Source organism: Pan paniscus, chromosome 23 (genome assembly GCF_029289425.2).
Source record: "Pan paniscus chromosome 23, NHGRI_mPanPan1-v2.0_pri, whole genome shotgun sequence".
In the NCBI taxonomy this organism is placed as follows: Eukaryota; Metazoa; Chordata; class Mammalia; order Primates; family Hominidae; genus Pan; species Pan paniscus.
Window position 1 is genome coordinate 40469410 of NC_085927.1, and position 11787 is coordinate 40481196.

Sequence of the window (11787 nt, forward strand, 5' to 3'; positions counted from 1 at the left end):
TCACTTGAACCTGGGAGGCAGAGGTTGCAGTGAGCTGAGATCATGCCACTGCACTCCAGCCTGGACGACAGAGCTAGACTCCATCTCAAAAAAAAAAAAAAAAAAAGACATTTGTCAGTATTTGCTGATGGAAATTTGGGAAAAATAAAATGTACAAAAATTCAAGTTGATAAGAAAAATAGGAAGGCCCTAAGAAATAAATGGGCAAAGGATTCAAAGCACCAATTCTTAGAAATGAAAATGCTCAGGGTGTATTTATCAAGTGGATGAATGCCCAATCTCCAGAGTCATCAATGAAATGTGTATTCAAGTAATGAGATGCATTTTTCTCTGAAAAATCAGCAAAAACAAACAACACACACACACAGACACACACACACACAGACACACACACACCTTTTAAGAAAAAACTACAAAATTAGCTGGGTGTGGTGGGGTGAGACTGTAGTCCCAGCTACTCGGATAATAGGCCAGGCACAGTGGCTAACACTTGTGATCCCAGTACTTTGGGAAGATCTCTTGAACCCAAGAGTTCGAGACCAGTCCAGGCAACATAGTGGGACCTCGTCTCTACAAAAAATGAAAAAACTAGCCAGGCGTGGTGGCATGCTCCTGTAGTCCCAGCTACTTGGGAGGCTGAGGAGGGAGGATCACTTGAGCCCAGAAGGTGGAGGCTGCAGTGAGCTATGATTGTGACACTGCACTCCAGTCTGAGTGACAGAGGGAGACCCTGTCACAAAAAGAAAGAAAATAATAAAGTCAGTTAGAAGTTGGTGAAATGGAGACATTAATACATTGATGGCAGGAATATAAACGAATTCAGCTTTTCTGGAAAACCACTTGACCATACACTTCAGAATCCTGAAATATTTTCCCACTTTGCCCAGTGATAATCCTAACAAAAAATGTTTTAAGCTTAAAGTTGTTTGTGTGTTGTTAACAGGAAGATTGGAGACAATTTTAAAGTAAGCTATGGTGCTTAATGTAGTTGATGGAAGGATTTATAACAACAGTTTGGGAAAGACAGGACCACATAATGCATGCTTTATGCTTCTGAAACATAAAACAAAAACTACTCAGTAAAAGAAAAACTGGATAAGAAAAGAAATTTGGGGCTGGGCCCAGTGGCTCATGCTTGTAATCCCAACACTTTGGGAGGCTGAGGTAGGTGGATTGCTTGAGCCCAGGTGTTGGAAAACAGCCTGGGCAACAAAATGAGACCCCATCTCTGCAGAAAATCAAAAAATTAGCCAGGTGTGGTGGCACGCACCAGTGGTCCCAGCTACACCAGAGGCTGAAGCAGGAGGATTGCCTGAGCCAGGGAGATCGAGGCTAAAGTGAGCCATGTTTATGCCACTGAACTCCGGCTTTGGCAACAGAGAGGAGATCTTTTCTCAAAAAAAAAAAAAAAAATCTGTTTTAAATAAATTTGCCCCAACTTTTCCCAGTTTCTGAGGAGTGGGAAAAGCCATATTTTGAAATACCAGAGGTAACAAATCACCTCCCAAGAGAAGCTTTTATTTAACTATCACTTACAGGTACTTTCTACTTACCAGGCTGGCTCTAAGGGTTTGTAAATATTATGATAGCTCAGGGCTGTCCAATGGAAAAATAATACAAGCCACACAGATAACTTTCAATCCTCCAGAGCTGTGTAAAAACTCATTCTAAGTGCCGGACGCGGTGGCTCATGCCTGTAATCCCAACACTCTAGGGGGCCGAGGCAGGCAGATCACAAGGTCAGGGGATCGATCTTGGCCAATATGGTGAAAAATTAGCCGGGCGTGGTAGCACACGCCTGTAGTCCCAGCTACTCTGGAGGCTGAGGCAAGCGAATCACTTGAACCCAGGAGGCAGAGGTTGCAGTGAACCAAGATCGCGCCACTGCACTCCAGCCTGGGTGACAAGAGCAAAACTCCGTCTCAAAAAAAAAAAAAATTTTTATTCTAAGCAGACAGCGGTGGCTTGCACTTGTAATCTCAGTTGCTTGGGAGGCTAAGGTGGGAGGATCACTTGAGGCCAGGAGTTTAAGACCAGCCTAGGCAACAAAGCAAGACCTTGTCTCTAAAAAAACATTTTTAAAAAATTAGCCAGAAAAAATATCCCGGGCATGGTGACATGAACCTGTGGTCCTAGCTACCTGGGAGGCTAAGGCAAGAGGATTGCTTGAGCCCAAGAGTTTAAGTTCGCAGTGAGCTATGATCAGACCGCGAGGTGAAGCCAGCTGAATTTCTGGGTCAGGTAGGGACTTGGAGAACTGTTCTGTCCTATAAGAGGATTGTAAAATGCACCAATCAGCACTCTGTGGCTTGCTAGAGGTTTGTAAAATATGCCAATCAGTGCTCTGTAAAAACGCACCAATCAGCGCTCTGTGGCTAGCTAGAGGTTTGTAAAATGGACCAATCAACACTCTGTAAAATGGACCAATTGGCACTCTGTAAAATGGACCAATCAGCAGGATGTGGGCGGGGACAAACAAGGGAATAAAAGATGGCCACCCCCTCCCACCCTATCCACACCACCCGCCAGCCAGCAGCGGGAACTTGCTTCGGTCTCATTCCACAGTGCAGTATCTTTGTTCTTTTGCTCTTCACAGTAAATGTTGCTGCTGCTCACTCTTTGGGTCTCTGCCACCTTTAAGAGCTGTAACACTCACCGTGAAGGTCCACAGCTTCATTTTTGAAGTTAGCCAGACCACGAAGCCACTGGAAGGAACAAACTCTGGACACAAGACCACTGCATGCCAGCCTCAGCAGCAGAGAGATCCCATCTGAAAACAAAAACATTATTTTAATAACATATCTGGCTGGGTGCAGTGGCTCACGCCTGTAATCCCAGCACTTTGGGAAGCCAAGGCAGGGGGATTATCTGAAGTCAGGAGCTCAAGACCAGCCTGGCCAACATGCTGAAACCCAGTCTCTACAAAAATTAGTTGGGCATGATGGTGGGTACCTATAATCCCAGCTACTTGGGAGGCTGAGGCAGGAGAATTGTTTCAATCCGGGAAGCAGAGGTTGCAGTGAGCTGAGATCACACCATTACACTCCAGTCTGGGCAACAGAGAGACACTTCGTCTCAAAACAAACAAAACAAAAAATAATACATCCAAAATATCATTTTAATGTGATAAATATGATTAACAAATTAGATGTTAATTACCTCAATAATTAAGAGTGAGATATGTTGCATTAATTTTTGTACTAAATCTTTAAAATGCTGTGCATATTTAATACAGCACATTTTCCTTGTAACTAGCTACATTTTGAGTGCATGTTCAATAAGCCACATATATCCCCTACCAGCTTCATGTTGAAGTCCTAGTCCCTGGTACTTTAGAACGTGACCTTACTTGGAAACAGGTCATTGCAGATGTAATTAGCGGTCGTATGGGAGTAGAGTGGGCCTGTAGTCCAGTATGTCCTTATAAATGGTGCCATTTGGATGCACATGGGGAGACACGCACATAGGGAGAACATCATGTGAAGATGAAAACATTGTGGAGTGATGCATCTATAATACAAGTCAAGGGGCGCCAAAGATTACTGGCCAACCATCAGAAGCTAGAGGAGAGGTGGTAAACGGAGTCTTCCTCACAATCCTTAGCAGGAACCAACCCTGCTGACACCTTGATCTTGGACTTTCAGCCTCCAGAATTCTGAGAATAAAATTCTGTTGTTCAAGCTGCTCAGTGTGGGGCACTGTGTTACAGCAGTCCTAGGGCACTAATAGGATGAGTGGTTGCCATATGGGATAGTGCAGCGTTAGTGCATTTAATCCTCCTCACTGTGCTGTGCAGTCGGGCTGGGAAACTGAAGCTCGAAGAGCCTCCTGAGTCTCATATCCAGCAAGCAGCAATGCCAGGACCGGAGCCCTGGCACTTGTCACTATGCCATGTCCTTCTGCCGGCTGAGCCCCCCTGGTTTTAGGTCACCCTCATGTCCCCCTCTATTCAATACAGGGCAGACATCCTCCCCTGAGCCTGCAGCACAAAGATGCTTCGTTCAAACCTCAGCTGTTGCCGGGCATGGAGAACTTTAGTTCTAACCATCTGGGCGCCAGTGGTTTGGGGGGCAGATAACGCTTCTCTTCCGTGGTGTGCTCTTCTCTTCCAGCCTTCCAAAATGTGGCTCATGCCCACAGTCCCTCCTGACCCGTGAGCTGAGAAGCTGGACTGTGATGATGGTGCTCTCATGGTATGCAACCTGCATCCCACATCTTAATGCCCATGCACTGTGATGCCTCTCACTCCCACCTTCCAAGTGTTCCTAAAATTTCTGGCATTGTTCATTTGCCACAGGTCCCCTGCTGATAGCCCTCATTAAAGCCGGTGGCCTGCCAACTGAAGAGAACTCCCTGGGGTGAATGACATGCATTGTGGGAAGTGAAATGGGCCTTTGCCCTACATCAAAGCTGTATCAGCCGCTCCCTGAGTCTGTCTTGACCAGACAGATCCCACTGGATGCTGCTCCAACTGTGTTGGACTTGGCTTGAGTGACTCTGGGGAGAGGGCTGGGAGGAAGCTGCCTGACACAGGTGCCCGGGGCAGGGCGGCAGCCTCTCACCTGGGCCTGACTGGGAGGTGGAAATGAGGCTCTAGGGCCTAATCAGGAGGAGTTTTCTTAGCTCCCCTCACCAACCCAGGGTGACCTCAGGGAAAGAAGAGGCCTGGTGTGGCCATGCCCTCCCTACTTCCCCAAGGAAGGGAGATGGCTGCTAGGGCCTGGAAGAGAGAGGGATGGGGAAGGGGAACCTAACCAGCTGCCCTAAAGTCCTGGGACCAGGGGAAAAGGTGGATTAGGGTTCAGGGGCCCTAGGGCCACACTTGGACTTCTTTCTTTCCCTACAAAAGCAGGAGTAGGGGGGTGCAGTGGCTCATACCTATAATCCCAGCACTTTAGGAGGCCAAAGCAGGAGGCTTGCTTAAGGCCAGAAGTTTGAGACTAGCCTGGGCAACATAGTGAGACTGCGTCTCCTCAAAAAGAAGAAAAAAAAATTAGCCAATAGAGTAGAAAGCACCTATAGTCCCAGCTACTTGGAGGTCTGAGGTGAGAGGCTCACTTGAGCCCAGGAGTTCGAGGCTGCAGTGAGCTATGATTGTGCCGCTGAACTCCAGCCTGGGCAACAGAACAAGACCCTGTCTCAAAAAAAAAAAAAAAAAAAAAAGGCCAGATGCAGTGGCTAACTCCCGTAATCCCAGCACGTTGGAATGCTGAGGTAGGTGGATCACCTGAGGTCAGGATTTTGAGACCAGCCTGGCCAACATGGCGAAACCCCATCTCTATTAAAAATACAAAAAATTAGCCAGGCATGGTGGTGGGTGCCTGTAATCCCAGCTACTTGGGAGGCTGAGGCAGGAGAATCACTTGAACCCGGGAGGCGGAGGTTGCAGTGAGCTGAGACCGAGCCATTGCACTCCAGCCTGGGCAACAAGAACGAAACTCCATCTCAAAAAAGAAAAGAAAAAGCCAGGAGGTCCCTGGCCTTTCCCAAGCCACAGTACACCAGGTCAGGAGTATAAGGGGCCATTTAATCTCTCCTTGCTGCTGTCTCCTACCACAAGGCCTTTGGACATGCTGTTCCCTCTGACTTGAACACTCCTCCCTCATCTCCCTGCACACCGCCTAGTTAGTGGCACCTCACATCCTCAGACCTCCTGGTTAAATGGTCAAACAGACCCTACTCCTCTTTTTCAGAGTATGATCTTCATTAGGCATTGTTTGTGGTGACTGACTCACTCCGTTAACTCTCACCACATTTGCCATGCTCGTCGTGGTACCCATGATCCTACTTTACAGATGCAGAGACTGAGCTTCTGGGGCTGGTAACAGCCTGAGCCAGGATTTGAACCCTTATCCATTTGCATCCAAGGCCTCTTGTCCTTAATCACCACACTATCCTGGCTCCCTGAAGATAATGTGTTCCAGGAGAGGTCTAAGCAACAGCACTGCACTGGGGGCTCCTGGAATGTCTCCTAAAGGAGATGGCATTTAGGCTGGGCCTCTAAGGTAGAAAGGGGAGGAGGACATTCTGGGTAGAGGTGACCACCCAAAGAAACTCACAGAGGTAAGAGAGAGGAGAAACGCCACGAAGGCAGCATGCTTCAAAACATTGAGGGGAGGTCACCAAGGAACTTCAGGCCATGCTGCGGGCTTTGGGCCATCCCTTCTCAGTGGTGGGGAGCCATGGAAGGTTTCAAAGGAAGAGACCAATGTGATTCCACCTGTGCCTGGAAGATAACCATGGGCCCGATCTGAAGAATGACCTGGGAATAGCGGACATTCAGAGCAGGGAAACTGGTCTGAAGGCTGTTGCAAAGATTCATGGTGGGTGTGAGGAGGAGCAAGCAGTGGGCGGGGAGAGGTCAGCGCCTCACCTTTGCTCCACACCAGATCTCTATCAGCAAGCTCGCTCAGGGAGTATCAAGGGCTGGGTATTGTTTGGTACCTGGTCTGTGGACATTATGTTCTACCTGTAAATTACAAATACATTACAGCTGATTGTTTTGAGCACTTCAGATAACTTGGATGCAGGGCAGGCAAGTCCTAAAGTGGGGCTTAGCCTTTGAGGGTTCTTGACTTTGCACAGGAAAGAATTCAAGGGCAAGCTGGAGGTAGAAGAAAACAGCTTTATCGAAGAGGCAGTGTTGTAGGTCTGTGACTGCCCCTGCAGAGTGGGGCTACCCCATAGGCAGGGAGTAGCAGCCCAGGACAGTTTTGCAGTCACATTTATACCCACTTTTAATAACATGCGGATCAAGGGGTAGTTTGTGCCCAAATTTCTAGGGAAGGGGTAGTAACTTTTGGGTCATGGGGTCATTGCCATGGAAAGGGGCGGTAACTCCCAAGTGTTGTTATGGCAATGGTAAACTGATATGGCACACTGATGGTCGTGTCTGATGGAACGCTGCTTCCACTCCAGCCCTGTTTTAGCTTGTCCTCAATTTGGTCCAGTGTCCAAGCCCTGCCCCTGGAGTCGAGTCCCGTCTCCTATCTCACTTTAAACAGCAAATGCAGAGATCCAATGGCCCCCAGATTAGTACTATACTTATATTTAAACCTGTTCCTAAACATCCCACCTGAAATTAATCTGTGGATTGACTCTTTCTGTTCTGCTTTTATACCTTCCTACAGTGTAGTCACATGGTTACAGTGTAGGGTTACAGCTGCACACTTTGACATCTTCCTTGAGTTTCAAAATTAGCATTTTACTATTTTGTTGGAATTGTTATCTGAATAGGCCCAACTGAAACAAAATTGGCATTAGACATTTCTTGGTGTTACAACTCCAAGTTATTAACCAATTAACTCTACATTGCAGGGGGCATGGAACCTGGGACTTCTCCCAAGGGGATTAAAACCTGAGCTGATGGTTATCAGGCTGAATTTACTAGGTATGGTTAAACTTTGTTGCCTCAATCAGACTTGTCAAGTTCACACCTTTTATGCAGGGTGGGTTGATTTGTTTACAGCCTGATATGCCCCTTCTCTCCTCCGACATGGCTGTTTATGCCATCCAGTTGTTAGGAGTCATCGGTGTGATTGGCTTCTTTAGTATTTTGCCTCAGCTGGGTGCAGTGGCTCATGCCTGTAATCCTAGCACTTTGGGAGGCAGACGCAGGCGGATCACTTGAGGTCAGGAGTTCAAAACCAGCCTGGCCAACATGGTGAAACCTCGCCTCTACTAAAAATACAAAAAAAATTAGCCAGGTGTGGTGGTGGGCACCTGTAATCCCAGCTACTCAGGAGGCTGAGGCAGGAGAATCACTTGAACCCAGGAGGCAGAGGTTGCAGTTAGCCAAGATCATGCCACTGCACTCCAGCCTGGGTGACAGAGTAAGACTCTGTTTCTCTCTCTCTCTCTCTTTCGTGCTCGCTCTCTCTCTCTCTCTCTCTCTCTCTCTCTATATATATATATATATCTCCTCATTGGTTGGACTATTTGGAGGAATCATCTCGTAAGAGATGAAGGATCAGTTTGGCTCAGGTGGCTCTCTCTTTAGAAGATTTGATGATGTCATAATGTTTTTGAGTTTTTCTTACCCAGGCTGGAGTACAATGGTGCAATAACAGCTCACTGCAGCCTGAAACTCCCGGGCTCAAGTGATCCTCCCACCTCAGCCTCCTGAGTAGCCAGGACTACCAGCATGCACCACCATGCCTGGCTAATTGTCTTTCATTTTCTGTAGAGTTGGTGGGGGGAGGGGGAGTCTTGCTATGTTGCTCAGGTTGATCTCAACCTCCTGGCCTCAAACAATCCCCCCTCCTCAGCCTCCCAAAGTGCTAGGATTACAGGCATGAGCCACCATGCCTGGCCGATATCATCAGGTTATACAGAATTTTCCACAATGATACACACATCGTATATATCCACACTGTCCAATTTGCTAGTGTCAAAGATAAACAAAGCCAAACCCTAATTAAAGGAATGGAGACAAACTATTCAGTAGTCTCCATTATTACAATAACCATTGTAATAGGAAAGACAGCCCAACATCAACTCAACTCAACTTCACTGAAACAAAAAGCAGGAGACTTTTTTTTTTGAGGTGGAATCTCGCTCTGTCACCCAGGCTGATCCTCCCACCACAGCCTCCCAAGTAGCTAGGACTACAGGTGCACATCACCATGCCCTGATAATTTTTATTTTTTTGTAGAGTCGGAGTATTGCTGTGTTGCCCAGGCTGTTCTTGAACTCCTGGCCTCAAGGGATCCTCCCACCTAGGCCTCCCAATGTGCCGGGATGAGAGGCGTGAGCCACCATGCTTGGCCTCTCAGATCCTTTTAGAGACAGTTTTGGGTGGTGGAAAGTTTGCATCTGAAAGGGGCAGAGAAAGGATTTATAATTGCAAACCTTCACAAGTGGGCATTTTAAGGGGGAGACTGGGGCCATCCTACCACCTTTTGAACATGTCCTCAGGAGTGGAATTTTTACTGGGTCTGTTTAACTTCTGAGGAAACTCTAAACTCTTTTCTTGAAAGCAGAAGCATGGCCGGGTGCAGAGGCTCATGCCTATAATCCCAGCACTTTGGGAGGCAGAAGTGGGTGGATCACTTGAGGTCAGGAGTTCAAGACCAGCCTGGCCAATATGGTGAAAACTCATCTCTACTAAAAATACAAAAATTAGCTAGGTGTGATGGTGCATGCCTATAATCCCAGCTACTCAGGAGGCTGAGGCAGGAGAATTGCTTGAACCCAGGAGGTGGAGATTGCAGTGAGCCAAGATCACGCTACTGCACTCCAGCCTGGGCAACAGAGTGAGACTCCATCTCAAAAAAAAAAAAAAAAAAGAAAGAAAGAAAAAGAAAAAGAATCTAGCACCCTGGAGTTCCTGTGTCTTCCCATCCCTGGTCACCCTGTTGGGACAATATTAGCACACAGACCCCAAGGGGCTCAGCCTGCTTCTTCTTCTTTTTTTTTTTTTTTTTTTGAGACAGAGTCTCGCTCTGCCCAGGCTGGAGTGCAGCGACATGATCTTGGCTCACTGCAACCTCCACCTCCCACATTCAAGCAATTCTCCTGCCTCAGCCTCCCAAGTAGCTGGGATTATAGGTGCATGCCACCACACCTGGCTAATTTTTTGTATTTTTTAGTAGAGAATTGGTTTCATCATGTTGGCCAGGCTGGTCTCAAACTGCTGACCTCAGGTGATCCACCTGCCTCAGCCTCCCAAAGTGCTGGGATTACAGGCATAAGCCACCACACCCAGCCTGCCTGCTCCTTTTGACAGGACACACTCAGTGACAAGGTACAGAAAGACTGGAAGGAAGGGGCCCTCAGAGGGCAAGATTAATTTCAGGAGCGGGGTGGGGGGAGGCGGGATGAAGAGCTGGATGGAAAACGCCTGATGAGGCAGGAGCTGCAGCGTGATCCTCCCAGCCATGGGAGAGCCACACCAGTCTCCCCCTACCCTTGGAAAGGGGACTAGGAGTTCCCTGAAGCCTGAACTGTTGGAGGCTCAGCCACAAAGTCCTGCTGTGGTGGTTAGGCTGGCCCAGGAAATTGCTGCCTGCTGAGCACCAGCCATAGGACATGAGGGTCCAGCTCCCAGTGGCTGTCCTTGGCAGCCAGCCTGAGGCCAAGGCTTAAGGGGCTGTGGGTCAGACAGGAGACCCTGGGGGGGTGTGGTACAGAAGACGAATCCCTTAGCAGAGTGTCCCGCAATTCATCAGAGCCTCATGCTCAGCTGAGCCAGAGGAATTTGACATTACTCATTCATTCATTCTCTCATTCATTAAATCATTCGTTATGCAATAGCTACTCCATGCTGTGCACCAGCCCAGAGCTGGAGGTTGTTAGTGGAGAACTCTAGATGGTAAATGTCAGGAGGCCCTATGTGAACCACCGAGGCTTCAGCTACCAAGAGGCTTTTCAGGCCAGCAGCCCACCTAGCTCCTAATCAAGGGCCCATCTGTTCTTCCAGAGCAGAGACCCAGGCCTCCCCCTCCCTTTGGTGGGGGCTGCCACCAAGCTGGAGTATGCACAAGGGGCTGCCTTCCCGGCTGCTAGAGTTATCATCACCATGGCCAAGGTCGTGCCCAGCCATGGAATGTGTATACTGAGAGCTGAAGATGGTTTGCCCAATGCCCAGGGCCCACATGGGCGGCTGCCATCTGTGTCACCTCTCCACAGTGCTTATTGAACTTTGATGGATACTAAACCATTGATTTAGTATTACACCAGTGATTCTCCCATGTGCACACACCATTCAAAGGGAATAGTCTGGCTGGGTGTGGACTACTTTGGGAGACTGAGGCAGGAGGCTCACTTGAGGCCAGGAGTTAGAAACCAGCCTGGGCAACTGAGTGAGACCCTGTCTCTACAAAAAATTTAAAAATTAACTGGGCATGGTGGTGTGCACCTGTAGTCCAGCTACTTGGCAGGCTGAGGTGGGAAGATCACTCGAGCCCGGGGTTCAAGGCTGCAGTGAGCTATGATCATGCTACTAAACTCCAGCCTGGGTGACAGAACGAGGCCCTGTCTCTAAAAAATAAAAAAAAAAAAGGAAGAGTCCATGGAAAGTCATATAAGTTCACAAGCTAACAGCAGTGGAAGCCAATAGGTATGGAACCAGCGGCTACACAAAGGCCACAGAGAACAGACACATGCCCTGAATCTGGACAAGAGGTCTCTGCAGGGTGAGATGAGGAGCCAGCCTTACATGGCCTGGAAAGAGCAGGCAGGCACCCTTGGAACTATCAGGTGAATTAAGAGAAGTCCAGAAACAGGGCAGGTGGGACGGTTGAATTCTGGGGCAGGCATAAGGGAGTCTCTGAGGTCGACATGCAAGAGACCAGGGGCAGGGCTGGCCCACACTGCAGGTGGAGCTGGCAGCCAGATGGGAGGAGATGCAGGGAGGGCATTAGGCCCAGAGTGCACCTGGAGATCAGAACTGGGGGCACCTAACAGGGGCCTGTAGGGCAGCCAGGGCAAGCACAGGAAGATGGGACCAAGATGCATGGAGGAAGCTTGTGGGACAGTGCAGCGTGGCTCCCTGGTGGGCTCCAACACTAGTTATCAGCTCCCAATAGCAGCTGCCTTCCCCTGGAGGCTTGCTGGTGCCTGCGGAATCTCCTTTATCCTATAGCAACCACTCTATGAGGCAGACGCTATCTCACCCATTTGCCAATGAGGAAATGGAGGCTCAGAGAGGTCTGATCACTGGCCAAAGCCAGGCAGTGAGTGCTAGAAACAGCACTTGAACTCGAGCCTGTCTCATCTCACACACCATGCCTGCCTTTTCTCTTTCTTTCTCTTTCTTTTTCTTTCTTTTCTTTCTTTCTTCCTTTC